General features: G+C 34.3%; 1 long non-coding RNA gene across 1 annotated transcript; it reads right to left on the bottom strand.

The window, feature by feature from the left end:
* Positions 1-1,536: 1,536 nt before the first annotated feature.
* On the bottom strand, positions 1,537-21,700 carry LOC149802446 (uncharacterized). The gene is made up of 6 exons (XR_016419909.1): positions 21,114-21,700; positions 20,720-20,828; positions 20,119-20,350; positions 17,857-17,980; positions 16,993-17,135; positions 1,537-2,180 (listed from the first exon to the last, which is right to left on the bottom strand). It is a non-coding gene; the product is annotated as an uncharacterized LOC149802446 (long non-coding RNA).
* Between the last annotated feature and the right edge of the window lie 284 nt (positions 21,701-21,984).

Genomic DNA, 21,984 nt, shown 5'->3' with positions numbered 1-21,984 from the left:
GCTATATGACTTTAAAAAAGCACACTGTATTTAATTTAAACTAATAGGATTAATGAGTTTAAAGCCTTGTAAATCAGAAATATGCTTAATAAACTACCATTTAATTTCTTTTTCTTTCTGTAAGTTCTGTAAAAAATGGCAGTCAAACAGATTTTTTAAATTATTTGAAACAACCCCCTGTAATGTGTACATTTAGCAAAGGAGCACGAACTTCATACCATACTGTTCATCCTAACTGGATTGTTACCAATTAAACATTACTCTAACTATTCACAGACAACGCACAAAAGCATTAATGTTGAGAAGTAGACCATTCATTCCAACCCAATTGACACAACCAAGAACACATATGGTTCCATGCATAACATGAGTGCATTTATTTTTAGAAAAAGTCTTTTTTTTTAAATATAACCCCTCAATTTCTAGCTTCATTACAACAATCCATTGATACAAATGTATGGTTTCATTATTTGCCCACTTACTTGAGGTAACGTCTTCATTAGTTAAATAGTATTTGCTTCAATGCTTTTTATGCGTTATCACAAAAATGGATGTCATAAAACAACCCTGACCTTACAAATTTGCAGCACTTTTGAATTCCACAACATAGCACTGTCCAATATGTTGGTGACCTACATTATTAAGCTAAATCTTCTATCACATAGTATTTAGAATTTGCATTCTATTAATTGTACATCTGCCTTAATCTATTTGTGGAATTATTTATGAAAACAGACAGATTAATGAAGTAGCATTTCCTATACACAGCGATGTCCGCCATTATACGTTCACATACAGTTTCAAGCTGATTTTGTAAGGAAAACAATGCAAACACAGCAGTTAAAATCTTCGTGTCTGAAATTTAAATTAGAAAGTATTCTTCACCAATTATATTCTTAAAACACAAATTGCTATTTATATACTGATGTATAGAAACTGAATTCATTATGTTTTCATCATCACATGGTAGGCCTAACTTGAAAAAATTAGGCAGTGATATTTTGCTCATGAAAGGGTTAATGGTCAGTTAGCTATTAAAACACATGCCTGTGAATTTGCAAGAGTTTGTTTGTCTACACATTTGGTATCCACACCATATACATTTCGCCTTGGGCTATAACACTACACTGTCTGAACTTCCTGGCTACAGTGAGGTGACATTTCAAAAGTCTGAAACTACTCTAACTCACTGTATGTCCAAAAAAATAATCACAAGGTGAAGTCATTTCTGCTTTCCTAACAGAAAAAGGTGACGTTTACATTTTTAGGCAACTTAATCGCTAACTTCACCTGGTAGCACAAGCCCAGAAACATTCATGTAAAAATACAACACACAACATAAAATGTAAAATGATTTGAAGTTTTCACATACTTCTGATATCAGACTGGTAACATTCAGAATGGATGGTTTACCTACATGTCACAATTACTTCCCTATATAGTCTTTACATCTGTTTGTTAATACAGTCTAAGTCCTCATAAACCATATGTTAATCTAAAGTACCTTCAAAGATGAACTAAGAAAAATGTTTGAAACAAAAATTCAAAAATTTTAATTGTAATGTAATTTTTAATAAAAAGTAATTTTCAACAAAAAGTAAATAAAATTTTCTTATAAATTTAATACAAGCAACTGCCAAATTTTAGACATCAAAATTGACCTCTGAATGACATTTAAGATATGCGGTAGCTTGGGCCTATGTACGTACAGCAGTAAAGCATGATAGCTCATAGTGATTTTTGAGGCAAATTGTAATATGCCTGTTTAAATGTATTTAGGCGTACATGCTAAAGAAACAATGACATGTGCTCTGTTCCAGATTTACTGTGTCCATTACTCAGCCAGTTGTTAGTATACCATAGTGATGGGATCAGTACCATTTCTGATAATAAATAGGAAAAGTTTTTCAAAGTCCATCACCATAAAGGTAGCCCAGTAATAGGAAAACACAGCTCCAGTGAGGTTCTACCTGAGTGAACAGTTATGTTGATGTCTCTCTGGCCATGTCTTTGAGGTAGCATATATCAATTTGGTAGTATGAAATAATCATGATGACTAATGCCAGGAACATTGAACATGTCTTAATGAAGTCTTGGTATCACAACCTGATGGATGGACAGCATCCAATCAAATCCAACTCTTCTGTCTTTTTCACAATTTTCAAACTAGCAGACCAGACCTGAAATGAGATAACATATTTCTAATCTGATAGATCAGTAAAATGTAGGTAAAATTAAGTGTAATGTTGCAAGATATGGACATGTCCAAATGACATTAAGTATGCACACACTGGAAAAAAAATTAAACGTAACATAGAAATGTGAAACCATGAACATCTGCTAAAGTAATTATTCCCACCCAGACTAAATGAGGTTCCCAGAAAAATGTTTATCAGAGTATGTTCAACCAATCACAGGCTAAATAACTAATATGGTACACTAGCTATCATACAGTTTAAGGTAAAGTGGCGATCGTGAGGTTTGAACATTGGTGCGTCAACTGGTATATAATATACAGGATAGTTATTGGAAAAGAAGTGAATTAAATTATATTTCAAAAAGTAAGTAATTCATGATGGAAGTAACATTTGTGGATATTTCAAGTGCATATAACCAACATGAATTTGTATCGCCAAACATTCTAAACAAGGATGGATATTTGTACATGTGGGGACAAATAACCATATAACTAAGATCAGTTATACAAAGTCAATTCAATTGTTCCATTTTAACATTTCTGGTGTATTTTTATGAGTGCAAGGTAACAATTATTAACTAGAATGGTTCATTAGAATGTAATTTGATGTAATACTTCCCTGTTGCTATTTGCACAGCTTACTCTTTTCATAACAAAAACTATGTCCATTTGATGTGAGTATATCTTTCCAAAACAGGCATGTGTGCCTACAAGATGTTGGAGATAAACTATGACAGGCATGTTGTTGGAGACCATGATACATCAGCCCCTATTTCTATAATTGTAATATAAATGGGGAACAGTTCCAAAAAGCATGTATTTTTCCTATCATTTTTATAGAATTGGGAAACAGGTTCAATTGAAAGAGAGTTACACCTTTTGGCACAATATATCATAGAACTAATAATGGCATAGTAAAAAATAGGAAGAACAATTCTACAGTCTTGGTGGAAAAAAGAGAGATTGTGTAAAACAATTTTGTTTAAAATATTGTAAACTTTTTATAGCATCAGGCATGTGATGGGTGACAACTGTGAAAAAGGAAATGAGGAAGGTACAAAAAATTGCTAAATATTAAAAAAGGCATGGATTATGCCATGTACCAGTTTTATCAACTTTATTCACTCCTTATTTTTATCCTGTTATTTAATCTGTATTTAAAGATAAGGTGTGATGAGAAATTTACAACATTTGGGACCTGTAAAAGAAACAGGAGTCCAAATGTAGCTAATTTGTTATATAATTTATTGTCTTTTCATCCAACAAAAGGATATGACATCACAACCTAATTTAAAAATATAAAAATTATCTTACATAAAATGTTATCATTTAAAACTTACATACTCTCTTTCACTGTCACTTTACATTCCACATCTTTTACAACACACACACACATACACACACACATGTATAGATTCTAACAGTAGTAGGTCATGAATAGAAGTAGGTTATGATTTGTATGAATATATTGATGGAACTACCATAAAGTTTTAATAAGAAATGATTCTGTTACTATGACTGTGTCATACAAATTTATTCATACTAGCAAATTGTTAAAAGTTTCAAAGAACTTTCTGTTTAATTTTTTAAGCAACATACATGCAGACACACATACATAGACCGGTAAATTTGTGTGTGTATATATAGAGTGGATGGGTTTAGAAAAAAAATGTGTTAACTAGTACCCAGTGCTGACTGGGATATTATGAGTACCTGATCCTGACGGGGGGAATACAATGACCAATTTTTTTCTAGTAAAATATGTTTCTTAAATAATTCTTTCCTAATCATAATACCTTAGGAGAACTACTACCTCGCAAAGACAGCCACAACATATAAAAACTTTAGCTAAAAAAGCTAAAAGTTATCTGCCCACCGATGTGGTACTCAGACTGCTCTCCGCTTGGCACAGGAATCGATACCAAATCCCATAAATATCACTGTAACTACTGGTGCAGAATGCACACTCTCTATATGGATGTAACTGGTGAGGCTGGGAGGATGTATGTGTATTATGACTGGATAAGTATTATCAAAGAAACATATTTTACTAGACAAATTGGTTTCTTCTTCAAAAATGTTACCCAAATCATAATATCTAAGGAGAATATAAGAGGTGGAGGGAGATACATATTCTTACCCTGGAGAGACCATCAACAGCCCTGTAAGGTATGTGAGACAGTTAGGTAACCAACTGGAAAATAGACTCCATATGTTGGGGAATGGCTTAAATGAAGGGAAAATGTTTCGCTCCCACCAATCCAGTGAAAGTCATGAAGCTGCATCCTTAAGAAGCTGTCCAATGACCTGGTAAGGTGACTTGTACCATAGCTATAGGTCCCACCAGACTGAGATGAAATAATTTTTTACATAAAAGCTAAAGAATGTGGACTACAAACTACATTCCAGAGCATGGATAATGTCAGTTAGAGAAGAGTGAATAACCCATTTCATCCAGTATGAAAGTATCTGTGCTAATATGTTGTCAAGTTCTTTCTCAGAGGTAAGAAGTGGCATGATCTCCCTCAACCCAATCGCTCTGTCCTTTATAGATACCACTTCAGAGCTAGCATGGAATCCTGATTGGTGGCCTTGAGCTGAAGTGTCCAAAGTAGACAGTGATTTCATCAAAATGTCTGGTTAGCCATGGATGGGAGTCTGTTCTTGAAAGCTGGTACCGTCTTGAATGAAATTGACGATCTTGTCCGTACTGCATGTAGTTTGGGTCCACTAATAGGGCACATATCTCACTGATTCTGCCTGCCATTGCCAATGCAGTGAGAAAGCAAGTTTTACATGAAAGGGGAATCAATGATCCCAATGAAAGGAGTTCAAATGATGTCTTGTTCGGCCAGGTGAGTACCCATGATAGGTCCACTTTTGGCAAAGACCTGGCAATTTTTTATAATCAAAGTTGGAGAGAAGGTCAGACAAATCTTTGTTTTGTTCGATATCCTCTCTTCCAAGATGGAATGGTATCCCTTGATTGGACTTGGTGCTGACCTTTTCTCTTTGAAGAGAAAGATGAGGAAGTTAGCTATCTGACGTAATGATACCTGCAGAGGTATAATATGTTCTTGTGTACTCCACAGTGTGAAAATTTGCATTTCCTTGAAATTCAGAGTAAAGTGTCATCTTGCTCAAGTGATTCTTTCCATGGCTGGTTACAAAAACTGTTTATCTTTGAGGGCTTGTTTAATATGATCCATTGTGGTGGTTCATTAGCTCTAAAATGGGATGAAGCATCTACCATCATGGTTGTTTGAGCAGATGAAGGAATATCTTAATTTACCTGGGAATTTCCATTGCATGATAGATGAGGTCATTGATCCATGACATTTCCCATTTAAGTTGTGCAATCAGGATGAGATGACACTTTGGTTCTCTTGATATATATATATATATATATATATATATATATATATATATATATATATATATATATATATATATATATATATATATATATATATATATATATATATGATCTTTGGAATCTAAGGTGTTGGAGGGTAAGCTTAAAATCCAGGCCATTTCAATCTATGGATAAAGTATCGACTGCCCAGGCTTTCAGATCCAGGACTGGTGAGACAAAGGTTGGGAGTTTGGTTTTCTATCTTGCCAAACATATGTCCACCAATGATCAGTCCCAACAGACACATATCTCAGTGAAATGAGGGATGAAGAGACTGTTCTGTATTGATTGTTCTGGGACAATGAATGTACAAGTATGCTTTGTCAGCCCAGAATATGACAACTTGGACATGGATTTGTCATTGAAGACACCACTTCAGAAAATCCCACACAAGGATACAAAGGTCTGGGGATTTGGTTCCATCTTGCTGTTTGAGATAAGTCACCAATGTGGAGTTGTCAGACAGAATAAGAACTCCTTTTCCATTTAAATATTCCTGACAAAAATGAAAGGCTTTTAAAATGGCTTTCATCTTAAGAATCTTGATATGTAGATGCCGTTCATGGGGATACCACAATCCACTGGCTTCCTGGAAAGATGGTAGTAAGTGTGCTCCCCACCCCTCGGTACCTATATCTGTACAGACTGATGTGTGGCAGTTGTACAGCAGAGGTTAACACAATGTGAGCCAAGTGAAATTGCTCCATTTACGGAGATGGTACTTCATATTTGTGCAGATAATGAGAGATTGGCCCAGCTGGCAAACTTTTGGCCTCCATTTTGACAACAGAGTCAATTGTAATTGGTGCATAAAAAAGGCACGCTGCCACATTGAGCAAGCCTAGTAGGCAAAGGAATTTTCGAGCGGATAGTGTGTGTGTGTTTCTCATGAGTCATGAATATACCATGGCATGCATTTTCAATGACGCTCCTGAGGGAGACATGTTCTGTTTACCTGTGTATTGAACTTCATATCTAGATGAATAAATTATTAAGATCGTACTCGATCAGATTTATCTTTTTTGACAAGAAAGCCCAGAATGAGAAGCATAGTAACAAGGGTTTTCATGTTGTGCTCTAAGATATAATTAACCTGATATTTTTGAAGAATGTCATCCAGGTAAGTTGATGTTGCCACTGCAGAGATGGTCTGCACATGAGCCATTACTCAGTTTAACAAATGAGTGAAGACCCAAGGACTAATGTCGAGTCCAAATGGAAGCGCCCTGATCTGGTAAATTATACCTGTGTAGGCGAATGGCAGAAGTTCCTGTAAGCCATGGGATGGAAAGATATGCGTTTTTTTAAGTCCAGTCTGACTGCAACATCTCCCTCCTGGACGGCATTCAAAACCCATTGTGTTTCCATTGTGAACCAAGAGGCACAAATGAACTGATCGAGTGTGCTTAGGTCAATGTTAGGGCAAAGTGCCATTTGCCTTTGGGACCAAAAAGGTCTTAAATAAAACCCCAGAGAATTTATATTTTGATCAATTTCTACCACCCTTTTCAGGAGGAGGTGATTTATTTCTTGCTGTAAGGTGGTGGCTTTGAATGGGTCTGTCGGGACGTTTGTAGCTCAAGGGACCCTGGACATTGGAGGAGGTATGCTAAAAATTATGCTGAGGCATGGTAAACCACTTGTCGAGTCCACTGACCATCATGGCAAATCCAGTCCCATTTGGAAGCAAAGCTTTCCTCCTACCAGGATCAGTGGTATGGGCAGAATGAATATACCATTTTTGAGAAATAGAGGCTATTGTGAAGACAATGTTGGCAAAAACAATCACTCTCTGTCTCTTATCCACTTTTGTGAGAACTGTGGTTTTCCAGGGTTATAACTTAAATAGTTCTGCTTTCCAGAGTTCTGTATCCTAGGGGCATCCCATCTCTCTATTTGTTAATTTTCTTCTTGATGACTTGTTTGCGGATTTCATCAACCTGACCATTAAAAAAGAGACTAGAAGACATCGGCTGCCAGAATAGCCTGAAGTTATGTTAATCTGTAAGGAAGATGGGGGTAGAGGACACTGCATCTCATTCCGCCAAAAGTAAATGTGCAGCTGCTTTAAGGCATTGGTTAGTGTGTGTTGAGCAGATCTGTTTAATATTCAGGCCACTCTGGAGACTGACTCCTATGTATGTCCTGTGAGATTCAGAGTGGGAGGATATAAGCTGTGTTCTGACTGTTGAAAGATTGCCACAGATACTAAGTCCAACACACAGCCCACAGACATGATATTAGGTACTAACTGCTGAGTGTCATTTAAAGACGTTCAATACATATGTAGGGAGTATGGTTCATCATCCTCAAGGCTGTGATATTTGGGTCGATTTATGGGGTGTCTATTTGAAATATGGGGTATAGAACCTGTAGAACTGCCAGTGAAAATTCAATGAAAGGTGCTTCTGCAAGAAAAATAGCCGGTTGATGCTTGGGTCTTGTAACTGACATTGTAGACTGTCTAAAATGTCAGTAACTCTGACAGACTGAAGAAGTGATTTAAAGATAGATTCTTCCTAGTCAGTCAAAATATCAACTGACGCTGGGGCTCTGATCCATGTAGCTGATGAAGCAGAAGAAGGGCAGAACTCTGATGATAAAAGTCAGTAGCCTCCCATCAGTCTGAAGTCTTTCATGGAGTTTTTCCAGGTTACTCTTCAACCATTTATACTGGCTGCCAGGTATAGGCTATCAAGTGCTGAAAAATGGCATTAAACCCAACAACAACTACAACAAAAACAATAACCAATTATGGTTAATTTTGAATAATTAAATTCACTTTTAGCTGTAATTGGTGTCCATCATAACAACTGTCAGTGGCCAATCACAACCTACTCTCTCTCCATATTGCAACTATATATTTATTGGTTTTGTCAAATATCCATGTAAATACATTAATATATAACTAAAAAAAATCTCCACCAGCAGTAGGACTTAGATATTGATGAATCTGCTTCAGACAGACAGACATGCTTGCAGCTTTTCTCCATTTCTCAGATGAATCTAAAGTTTCAAATAAATTTCTTCACTTAAATAATCAAAGGAATCACATTTTTGACTTCCACACGAGTCTGAATTATAACTTAGAATTAGGACTGAGAACCAAATTCCATCAGTATTAATTATTTGTGTCATGTTCCATTATTGCAGTATTGAAGAATTTACATGGCATCTTTTGATGTAAGATCTTGTATTGTTCTGCTCTGGTGCCTTTGGCAGGATTGCAATCTTTGATATCAGCTTCCATGAACATCTCTATTGGGCCTAGAGATGACAGATTAGGTCCTAGAACTTTGATGGATAGTTCCACAACTTGTCAGCAGTACTGTAAAAGTTCCATTTACTTTATCTCTGTCTACATAATCTATTAATTGACGAATTTAATGCAAGGTCACTATGTTGGTCATTTTGATTTAGCTTCTATGACATTGCCATTGTTGCAAAGTTCACATCCTTGCTTCATTCCTGTTATTTGCAGATGCTTGCATAATTTTTAAGCATATGTAGGAACTCAGTGGTTAGCATATCAGATTACTGGCCGAAAGGGTGCATGTTGAAATCAGGACTGAACAGACTTTGGTTAAAGAAAAGTAGTGTTAGATTTTAAAAGAACGATTTATATTTAATTTAAAATGAGTAAATGTGCAAACATGACCTGTGTGACTTGTACTATAAATATTTCATCCTTGTATTTTGAAAAAAAGCTACCTAGTTTTCTTCTTTTTGATCAGCAGTACAAGAAAATTTTATGTATATATATTTTTTAAACCCATGGTACATGATTTTATCTAATTTTTATTCATGGCTCTAAACTGTACAGAATATCTTTAGTTAATTTTGTCTATGTGACCTGAACCTGTTAAAAGCATACTACTGCATATGATCTTTAATAGATGCCTAACATTTCTAGAATAATTCATTACCTTCCCATTGGTTGTGCTAGGTCACATGAACAGGCAAGACTGACACAAAATCAGTAGTGTGATCTGTTGCATGGGGTCTTTTACAAAATATAGTCACAACAGATGGTGTGTACATAATGAGAGGATGAGCAACCAATTTCACTCCAATTTTGAATCCATTCTTATTTCTTGTGTTCCTGTTTGTAATATGCAGATACATTTTCTGTTGTACTTAGATATAGGAAAATCATTTGTTTGGACTATTCAGTGGAAACAGAAAGTGCTCATTATTTGGACTATAATATTATTCTGGAACTGTTATAAATTATTAGAAGGAATTCTGTACAAGACCATCTTGACAATGTCATGGTTCTTGGAGGACCAGTACATTCCTGGTTTTGAGTTTCATAAGGAACTTTTCATTCGTTAAGACTTTCATAGACCTTTCTAAGGATTAGTTTGGATTCACTTCATAATACTACAAGTTCCTCTCAAGTTGTCATTTATAACTTTGATAATTAATTGTTTGCTAAGTTTGACAAGATTATTGGTTTTGATTTTTTTTCTGTTACTAAATTTGTGAACATAAGTCTTAACAAATGAAAATGTTGGCATTTTTATCCAAAATATTAAATAAATCAATACAAAATTAAACAAGATAAATTTTGGAATAACTCAAACAATTACAAGATTTATAAAGTATGGCTTGATTTATACATTTGGAAGTTAATCAAATTTTAAATTTAACCTATCTGAATTTGGCTTGCAAGTTGCAATGCACATTGCAAGGGAGACAACTCCAAAACTAAATGGTGCTGGATCTCGACAGAAACACTACATCTTAAAGTGGCATATAAAGTTGTACTTAGAAGTTTCATGTAGAGGTATCAGTAATTTTAGTTTTCCTTAAATTAGGCTTAAGTCAGTTTGGTTACCAAGAGATAATGCTATTTGGATTCAGACAGAATCACTATGACTCATTAAACTTTACATTAAATCCATTAAATTTTCTTGTTTTCCTGAGTAACTGTACTCAGTAACAGATGTAGTGTTCATTCCAGAAACAGAAAAAGTGGGGACCAGCAGCCCTTGTCAGGTCAAAAAGTAGTGTCACTTAGATTAAAAGCAGGTAAGAACTGCCTTACCAGTTTCTTGTTTATTCAAGAAATTCAATCACATTATCAGAAGCAATCACATCATGGATTTATCAAGTTTCTATAGTAAATACTAAATATTAAACTTTCCAGCACTCTGTGCTTTGAATCAGTCATTGTAGAGTCATATTAAAATATAGTTATCTACAGTTTCCTTGTCCACAAAAATAACTACGCTGTTCAAGTCATGATTATTTTATTGATAAAAATTGTAGCAAACCATGTTACAGTCTGACTCGGCAACAAATGACTCAAAGTATATAATGCTGGAAAAGTCAATATTTATTCACCCGCGATCATTCTCTGCTTCTCCATCTGCACAACATCCATATAAGAATTTGAATTTTTCAATCTCTAGTAACCATTCCACTCAAGAATTTATTTTGAACATTTGAGACTATATTTTCTCCTCAAAGTACACCAACTTGGAAATAAAGAAATAAATGCAGTGTTCTTCCTAATATTTCATCTTGTTTAGATTTTCTATCACTAACTGCCTATGTGTTCTTGATTGGTGTTGAAGCTACTCAAATTCATCAAGTCATTTATGTTAGTCAGTGAAATTTATCATCTTCTGCTTCCTTTTTGCAGTGAGCGAACTCCATTCAGTCAGCTTTGAATGTACATTAAATCAGCCTGTGATGTTCTAAGTACAGTCTAAAATCAACTGTAACAATTTTATCTTAATTTGTTTAATCCTTTTATGTGACCTATGGGCACCATGGAGGGAAATTTCCTGTGCCAAGATGAAGAATAAGAATCATTAGTTCAAGGGTGTAGCCTACAACTGATCCTGCAGATGTTGTTTTGCAATTATTATAAATGATATTCAATTGTGTGTTTTTTTAAAGTTTTTTTCCAGATGTGACAGCCATCTTGGTGTAGTATCTTAGCAACTGTACCGTATTACAAATAATATCATCTAATACTGAGGTAGATTCAATGTTAAACTAGGATCTATGGCTATTTTTGTATTATGTGGAATTAGAATTTACATTTGGAGTTTTAGCTTTTGTTTTATTTGGAACTTTGCCCTTCAATTGAATTATACTGACAGGGGCATCAGTGTTTTCTGAACATGATGTTATTTTCATTAGAAAATCAAACCAGTTTTTTTTAAGTTCTACCTTTAAAATACCTACTAGATTTATCTATTTTTACACAAATACTGCAATCCACTATTTGATTTGCTATCAGGCTGGCTAGTTTTATCATGGTTTTGCATTAAGATATTGTTCCATGAAGGTTAAAATTCTGGGCAATTGATAATTCCGGGCACAAGATGACATCAAGACTTCAATCAATTATGCCTTTGAAGATGCATTTTTTTTTCACGTTACCAGCTAGCTTTTGTAACTCAAGATACATGGAGAGGATTTTCCTGGTCTCTTTGCAAAATGGAGTGTTTGGATCAGAAGTAGTAATCATCAACCAGGCCATCCTGATTTGTTCTTATTTTTGCTATTTAGGATCAACAAAAAATTTATTCTGGAAAGAAATGCCACCATTTCTCTATCCCCCCAGCTCCCCAAAATATGAGTTATTAAATCGCATCACTAATGGCATTAAATCCTGGCTGCATAAAATGGTACTATCATTCGAAGTGAGTGTACCAATCAGGGTCCACAACTGCCGACCGTGTTATGCATGGAACAGAGGTATAGCGAACATGATTGAAAATTTTTTGAACGCAGCTTTGAATCATCTTGCTACAATGTCTGAAGTGTGGCAGTTTATAGTGATGTTTAGCGCTGGGCCATCATGCCACAGACATGTGGCATTATGTCCCACCCAATCACATTATCCTGACACCAGGCCAACCCTCTTAACGCTGAGAGCCTAGTGAGGCAGCTGCTAGTACCATGTTTTAAGTCTTTGGTATGACTCGGTTGGGGTTTCGAACCAGTGACCTCTGGCATCTTAGGCAAATATTCTAGCCACTTAGGCCACTGGTGCGGAACAATTAAATTAATAAACTCTCTAAGTAATGTCATTTTTTTAATAGAATACCTCGTCTGCAGCTCAAAGTATTAGTTACGTATTAAGATTAGCGACTGAGTGATGTCATACCATGAGCAGTATGCTTTTAGCAATTCCAGGAAGATAAAGAACAAATTAACAAACTTTCCATTTAAAATCCAATAATATCCAAAACAAACACATTTGTTCACAAAAGGAACTACTCCAAACAGAATAAGCACTGTTCAATTGCACAATGTGTATTCCCTATTTGAAGTATATTGTGATTTTATGCTGTCTGAGATGTGATCATTCTTATCACAGCAAGGAAACCATAGATCCGCTCCCAAGAAAGGTACGGTGGCTCAGTGGTCAAGGTGTGAGATTCCAGACCAAAAGGATGAGGCTGTAGTTTTATTCCAACCATCTGATCTGCCTGTATCAAGTACCTATTTTCTCTGGAAGTTTTTAATGACATACATTTTTGCTTGTAATAATTAAATCTGAAACTGTTTCAGGAAAGCAAATATTTTGATTATGAACTATAAATACAAATTATACACTTAAATATTTGTGAGCATTGAACTGACACTGAATAATGGAAATGCCTTAAAATGCTATAATCATATAAAAGACAAATTCATAAGTCATTTTAATGTTGCACTACCAGCAACTGTAAAACTATTTTTATAGAATATATTAAACTCCACACAATATTAAAGAATCTGAAACACAGTCAAGTTTATTAATTACTTTTCTATAATAGCAGAGGGCACTATACCAGGCAAAGTTGCCAAAAAATGTAAATTTGACCTTCTTCTGTTTGGAAAGCAAAAATGACTTCACCATGTGATTTTTTTAAATATGTACATTGAGCAATTGTAGTTATGAGATGCTCCCTCGCAGTGGCCTAATATTTGTGGTATTCTGTTGTAGCTCAAGGTGAAAAATAGTTATGCATCAACCCATCAAACAGCTGGTGTTGATTTCAACTGCATCAGCAAATAACTCTTGCACATTCACAAGCATGTGTTTTCATAGCTGATTAACATTACGCTTTTAAGAGTAAGTTAGCAACTATCAATGCCTGATTTTTGCAAGTTATCATTAGATGACAAGACATAAGTAATTGTGTTTAGAAACTTAAACAATAGTATGTAAATAACAATTTGTGTTTTAAGAAGAGAATTAGTGATCTGAATTTCTTTTTTACTGCTGTGTGTGCATCACTTTCTTCATAAAATCAGTTTGGAACTGTAAGTGAAATTGTCATGGGAAAATAATGGTGGACATAGCTGTGTCTGGGAAGTACCACTTTATGAGACTGTGTTTTCATAAACCATTGGGCAAATATATTTTTTAAAAAAATTAACTAAGAGAAAGTAAACTATAAATATTATGTTACTGAAGATTTAGTATAAAAATACAATTATATAGGTCATAAACGTATGGGACAATGCTATACTGTGCAATTCGAGAAGCATTATACGGTCAAGGTTGTTTTCACTCATTTTTGTGAAAATACAAAAAATAACAGCGAAGCAAATACTATTTAACGAATGCCTAAGGTTAATACAAGTATTTAGACAAATAATAAAAATATAAATTTGCAATGCTTTCAATGGACTGTTGGAATGAAGATAGAATGTGAGTGGTTATATTAAGAAAACCCTCTTTCTATAAAGAGATGCACTGTGCTGTTTAGATTTGGTTGGAAATAAGGCTTAGTTTATTCATATATCAGCTTTAATGCTTCAGTGTGTTATCTATCAATAGTTATGGTGATCTTTTATGAGCAACAAAGAAATTGGGACAAACAATATAGTATGAAGACGTGCACTTGCTTTCATGTACATGTTACAGGTGGTGTTTCATACAAATTTAGAAATTTTTAACTGACATTTTATACTAAACTTTTATAAGGTTAAAAACATCTTGTTTAAGAGTAGTTGATTAAGCATTTTTAAATACTTGCAACTGAAACACTGTAATTGAGTTACTCCTATCAGTTAAAATCCATTACAATGTATAGCTTGTGTTCTTTTAAAGCCATATGGCCAAATACACTGCATGTGAAGATGATAATTTTTATACATGTACAAAACATACAATGAAGCAGATTTTCTGCTTGAAACTAAAATATTGCTTAAAACCAGTGCTAAATGCAAATCTACATACTGAGAAACATATTTCAAACAAGAGAACCACCATATATATATATATATATATATATATATATATATATATATATATATATATATATATATATATATTTATATATATATATATATATATATATATATATATATATATATATATATATATATATATATATATATATATATATATATATATATATATATATTGCACTTCTTGCTTGTTCCCACTTCCCCTATTCAGAACTCACTTCTCCCTGTTCTGTGCAAAAGAAGTCACTCCTCCCTAAAACTCAAGTCCAGCTTTACTCCCAAGCAATATTTCAATTTAATGTTATCTTCTGTTATAAATTCCAATTAAACATTTCAATCATGAACACAGCTTTTTTGCTAATTAGCTTAAGTTACATGAACAATAATGCACCTAGTAATCAAAATCTAATTTTTCAATCTTATTATCATTACTGTGCAAGGGGAAGAACTCTGTGTAACCACAAACCGGCAATTCTAAGTTGTCAGTATCACGGATTTCTCTATTTGCTTCAGTGGATAAAAATCTGATGAGAAATAGTCAATAAAGTGTTGGCATCTCAGCCAGTCAAATGCAAAATCACTGCATTACATCTATGGCTCAATGCCATTTACTAAGTTACTCAAAAACAGATTCATAGTAAAACTTCAAAGAGTGGTAATAGGTGTATGCGAGATCTTGTTCACATAGGATGACTATATTCCAAGTTTTATAAAAATCAGATTGGAAATATAGTCCAAAGTAATCTTAGCCAATCAGAGGCTACATCACACAATCTGCTATGATTTCAACCATTACTGAACTCATTCAAAATCTTCAGAATGTAAGCCTATATCAATTTTATGAAAACTTGATCAGAGCTATGGCTTACAGAATTGTAAATTGCTAACGCATTCAGATAAAACATAATCTGATTAATGTCTTCATGTCCTTCTCACTAGTGAACATTTCCAAGAAAATGATGATGTAAGCATGGTTATAGTCTAATCAAAATCATACTAACAATACAGACTGAAGAGTTGTGATAATCTTAGCCAATCAGATGGGGAGATTCAAAATATGAGCAGGATAGCAAAGATGTAGAGTCAAATTCTGGAACAATGAATAGTGTTCAATTATGCAATTATGGCCATGTTTAGATGTTATTTTGTGAAGAATACGTATATATATATATATATATATATATATATATATATATATATATATATATATATATATATATATATATATATATATATATTATGATGACTAATTGATGAAAACTTTGTAAATTCATGGAGCCAAACTGTGAAGTAATAAGTAATATTGGCATCAGAATACAAGTGGGAAAATTGACTTTGATGAGTTCCTAATATAGAAAGCTGAATAATCAGACTTGAATCAGTTTCTATTAATCTTATTTCATTCAACTTTTATTATCATCATGAGAGGTAGTGTTAGGGGTAATGTAGGAGTGTGTACATTATTAGTGTTATATTTCAAAAAATATAATATTATTTGTATAGTTTCTGCTGTTTGTCTTCGTTCTTTGAGTGATTATCGCCCGTCTCAAACACTCACCCTCCTCTATCTTAAATAGTTGACGAGGTGAAGGGGGAGTTCACGAGTTTCCACATGACCTGGCTCATCCAATGGTACTGAATGAAATTTGCATGCGGTAGGATTAAATTATTTTATTATCCCTGATGAGCTCCTGTGCAGACATCCTGAAGACACACCCCTAGTGCTTTTGAACTGACTAATCATTGTGCTGCCTGTGGCATCTGCATACATGATAACCATATGTAGTTTCAAATAATGTTCAGTGAGTACATTATTTTGATTGTAAAGATGTAACAATATGTAAGCTTCTAGTGGGTCGGTGGTTCTTTCCAGGGTTTTCCTGAGTTCTTCCTCCACCATTTACACTGGCTGTCAAGTGTAGTCTATCCTGTGCTGAAAATGGTGTTAAAACCTACAACAACAACAGGTGGAATAAAAACATACAAAAGTGAGATAAAAAACATATTCAAGCCAGGATATGAACCTTACAACAAGAGCTGCATCACATAATCCTAGTCTATGATGCCAACTTTGTGACTGTATCAAATTCACCTATTAAAGGATTAAAAAACAAAATGATTTTTGAAGAATATGTGGAAAAACAAGAACAAAATTGAACTAGCTGAACTCTACCATCAACATGCTTGCAATTCATCCATCTCTTGACCTGGCTGAAAATTCATGGAAATTGATGTCAAAGACTGCTGTCTTGCAGGTACCAGGGTTGACCATGTACAAGCTCCTGCATCTCTGAATACTGTATGAATTCTTCAGTGCTGCAAGAAAAGGACACAAAGAATCAAGATTATGATGGAAATTCAGACTTACAGAGCGGGATAGTAATAAGAGACTAATGTGAATCCTGTCTCAAGTGAAACAAGAAAATGAATCTGAACTATTGATCCACCTGCGAAAGGGACTAAAGCTGAAAAGATAAAGCAACCAGTGCTATATGGGCCATTTAAATCTGGAGTTTCCAGCTCAGGACTGGCAAATGTGTTTACAAGGGCAAATGTGTTTACAAGGCGTTTACAAGGGCAAATGTGTTTACAAGAGCAAATGTTCATGTTCCAATATATCAGGATTATAGAAAATCACAGAACTTGTTCGTATTTGTGTGTGATTTGGATTTCTAAAATAGCTTTAACAATTTTGCAGACATATCACTACAATGTCTGTAGTGTGGCAGTTTATAGTGATGTCTAGCACTTGGGCATCATGCCGCAGACAAGCAGCATGATATCCCACCCAGGCACATTATCCTGACACCAGGCCGACCAGTCCTAACACTAACCTCTTAATGCTGAGCACCTAGCAAGGCAGCTGTTAGTACCATTTTTATAAGTCTTTGCTATGACTAGGCTGGGGTTCAAACCCACAACCTCCCACATCCCAGATGGACAAACTAATCACTGGGCCACCGGAGTGGTCATAACACAACTTAATGGCTGATATAGTTATGGAAGTGATCATAGAAGATATGCAAGAAAATCCTACTTAAGCTGAGTGAACTATCTGATGAGTCCAGTATCCTTGATGTTGGGGATGGATGGTAGATCAATCAACTATTCGGTTCAGGAGACATTTCATTCCAGGCTGGAACCCATTGTGTTAACCACATCTGAAGAATAACAAATAACATGTTAGTGTATTCTGCACTCCCTTGAAATAAACTTAGATGACAAAACATCTCAACTGCTGAAAACAAAGGGCAGCAAGCAACTTGCCAAAATCATTAAAAGCATGGCAAATATTCTTCTGGTCTGATAAGTCAGACCTCAAACTGATAATCATGATGGACATATGTGGATCCAATGTCATATGTTCATTAAATGTGCAATTCTACTGAATTCAAATCTCTCCAGAACATACCAACATACATTTCAGTCACTTACCAATACTTGGTAACATCAATATGTAGCCATAAAATACAAAATAACCACATGACACAGGGTTGTTTTATTTCATGTAGATTTATATCTAAGCCTACTTTCTTACTGAAACTTACCATAACCCAATCTCACATTTTTAGATCCCAGAATTTATATCTTTACCACCCCATTGGGTCTGAAAATAATTTACTATAAAATTACTGGTAATTAGCAACCAATATATGGTGGACCATTGTCAATTAAATGTTGTCTTTCCTAAAACTAAACTAAGATTAAGCATCTACTGAATGTGTTTAAGCGCTGATTTACTGATGGACCAAAATTAAGTACTAACATTTTATCTGCAGCACCTAGTGTTACAGTACTATATTTTCGACGTCTAAAAAGGACACCAACTATAACAATAATAAACTTTGGAATGTGTATGTTTCTTTCGGTGAAGAGAGGTGAGAAGGGTCTTGACCCTAGACCAAAATATTCAAGATGGCTGCAGTGCTGGATGTTAGATTGACACCATTTTCATTTAGGACCAACAATATATCATAAGACCAGTGATGGGAATCTGTCAGAATTTAATATTCCATAATCAGTTCCACTTAACCACTGATAATCAATTAAAATTGATTACTAAGAGTAAATTTTAATTTCTGTTTGTTATACATTATATCTTTGCTTCCAGATATTAATACATGCACAGGAGTAATCTCTTTAAATGACACGTATACTTTAACCTGATAAAAATATTGCATTTTTTTCTATTGTGCTGTGTTATTTTTGTTCCACAACTTTGTTAAATGAAAGCATCCTTTTATGGCTGATCAGTTGTATGTAACTGAAATATTGTTGCAATCCCCCAAAATCCTTTCATTCATAAGTGACATATCTATAATTTAAAGTACAGAAGGACATGGTTTTCTTTTTTGTCATTATTTACAAAAACTGCAAAGGATTTTAAATTTAAACTGAAACAAATCATCAAATGTGTTTAAATTTATTAACTCAGCAAGTTAACAGCATAATCATGTAATCATGACTATATGTTCCTAATTATGAAAGTTTACACCTTTGGAATATGGTATGGTTTTTTATTGTAAGTTGTGAAGGGAATAATTAATTCTGATCAACTTCAGTGAATTGGAAGCCCTATTTATCATTTACACTGGAGTCTTACAAACCCTGGTGTTTTGCATCAACTAAAAAGCAGTAGTCTCTCTTTACACACAATTGATTATGGAGTTTCCAAATCGTCTTACTGATTTTCTCAACCAACTGATGATCAATTATAATCGATAACCGGATCAATTCTACATCATCTGGTGGCAACTCAATGAATTGACTTTCCGTTTTGGAGAAGATTTTTAAGATGGCTGCCACGGTAGGTATATTAGATATCAGGCTGGTACCATCTCAATTGGGACCAACTATACAGTTGAAGAAGTTTCCTGATAAACAATACTGATATGACTAGTTATCTAAGAAAAGTTACCATAACAAGATTTTCAAGCTGGCCCTTATGGCATCCATGTTGGAAATTAGATTTGCAACATCTTCATTCATGACCAACAAGATACCAAAAGAAAATCTTTTTCACTGAAAACCACATTCTGGTATGACCATTCATTCAAGATAAGTGATAACAAGGTTTCCAAGGCAACCAATGTGGTGGCCATATTGGGTGTCTAAGCAGCACATTATATATGATGATGAACAGTCCTCCATATAACAACTAAGAAAGCATAACTGAACGAAGGATATTGTTAATATAACTTTATTAGTTTAAAATATGTTGCATATTCTATTTTCAGTCATAATAGATACACTGCATACAGGCAGCTGGTAAGATGATCATACATGCTTAAGTCATTACCCTTTTCCAGAGGTATCTGAGCTGGAATCCATTGGGTCACTCTCATCTGGATCATTGGACTCCCTTATTATGGAACACTAATCATCAATATCATGAACACCATTATCAGGGTCTGTGTCCGGTTCATCAAAACTGTCTATTTTGTTCTCCATTTCACTATCTGTGTGGATGTCTAAAGAAAACTAAATGCCTTTGCTCCTTCTCTGTACGTGCTGGACATTTACCTGACATCCTGTGAAATATCATACATGTGTATACTGATTATCATGGTTTTCACACAGATGAGTAATTTCCATGAATATGCTTATCAATAACAGTGTATTATTGTTCAGTAACAAAAAGTGGACAAGTGCTTGGTACACTGAGACAATTGCTTACATGAACATACTGAACTTAGTTAATAAAATGTTACCTGTGTCATTTGCTTGTTAATTTGTAATGGTGAGATTATAACACTGAATCACTTTATATCATAGAATTACAACAGTACACATGCACAGCATAAACGAAAGATGTTACTAAACTTGATGAGTTGAAATATCTAGCAGTGGAGTGTGCTTTCATTCATGGAACTAGTTATATCTATCTGTATTATTAGTACCAAAATAAATTTGTTTTCCTCCCACTAATGCTAGAATTCTCTTGGATCTCTTCAGTATCCTGTCGGTCTGACATTCAACAGCAATACTGCATGATGGTGTGTCTAGTCCCTGAAACAAAAGCAATACATGAAATATGTGTTTGGCAAATTCTAGTGAATACCTCTGCAATAGATAGGGTGATCATACTTTTAAGTTTTATGTATGTCTGAACAATAAATGACAAATGCATAAAACCTCTTTCATTATGCATAGAAACTATGGCTGATCATAATGTATGACATATAACCAACACATTGCTGAGCTTTTCCACAATAAATAATGACAAATCTGTATTGATTTACTAGTATGCTATCATATATGAGGCCATATGAAATCATATGAAGCTATACCAACTCATCTGAACACTGGAAATGCATGGAAAGTTCTTGGTGACATCAATATGCACACCAGGATATTAACACCATCTACTGCTGACTGTGTGATTGGTGTCTTTTGGGTTCTCTCTTGTACATTATCTTCTGGATGCTGGCTCTGAAAAATCTCATCCAACATCTAACAAAAAGATACAAATACATCGAGCAGCATTTTAAGTTTACATCATAAATAATATTAAAGGCTAAATTCTTCTTATATTACCTTATATCATTATGTACACAATGTTAATAATCATAATAATAATAATATACTTTCAACATGGAACAAACATTACTATTCACATTTGCAATCAATGGGTTTTGAGTGTGAATCCGACCTAGACCAGGAACCACCGACACAATTGTGTATATCAAAACAAGGAAGGTAATTTACACCCAGAGCCTCAGAACTAATTAGTCTTTGCAATAAAACATAATCAATACACCAACTATTCACACCATCTAAGCATGAGAAGAACACTTGTGATATATCATTATTTTTATTGAAAACAGCAACAGACAGGAAACAAGCTATGGCATCCACAATAATTTTTTTATAGGGTGAGGTCCAAACAATGCGGAGGGGGAGGCAAGATATATATATATATATATATATATATATATATATATATATATATATATATATATATATATATATATATATATATATATATATATATATATATATATATATATCCCTTTGATTTAGGCTTTGCACCACTGCATACACACACACACATATCATGATAAAGCAGGTTTCATATTTTTGAGGTAAGGGTGGACCTACTGCGATTTGCAAACACCCTCCCAATAAACCAACCTCTCGCATTAATCGCTCATAAGCTGGGTGT

This window comes from Sinohyriopsis cumingii, chromosome 3 (assembly GCF_028554795.1).
Source record: "Sinohyriopsis cumingii isolate HCF-2022 chromosome 3, ASM2855479v2, whole genome shotgun sequence".
Lineage (NCBI taxonomy): Eukaryota > Metazoa > Mollusca > Bivalvia > Unionida > Unionidae > Sinohyriopsis > Sinohyriopsis cumingii.
This window is presented reverse-complemented; position numbering and strand designations above follow the sequence as displayed.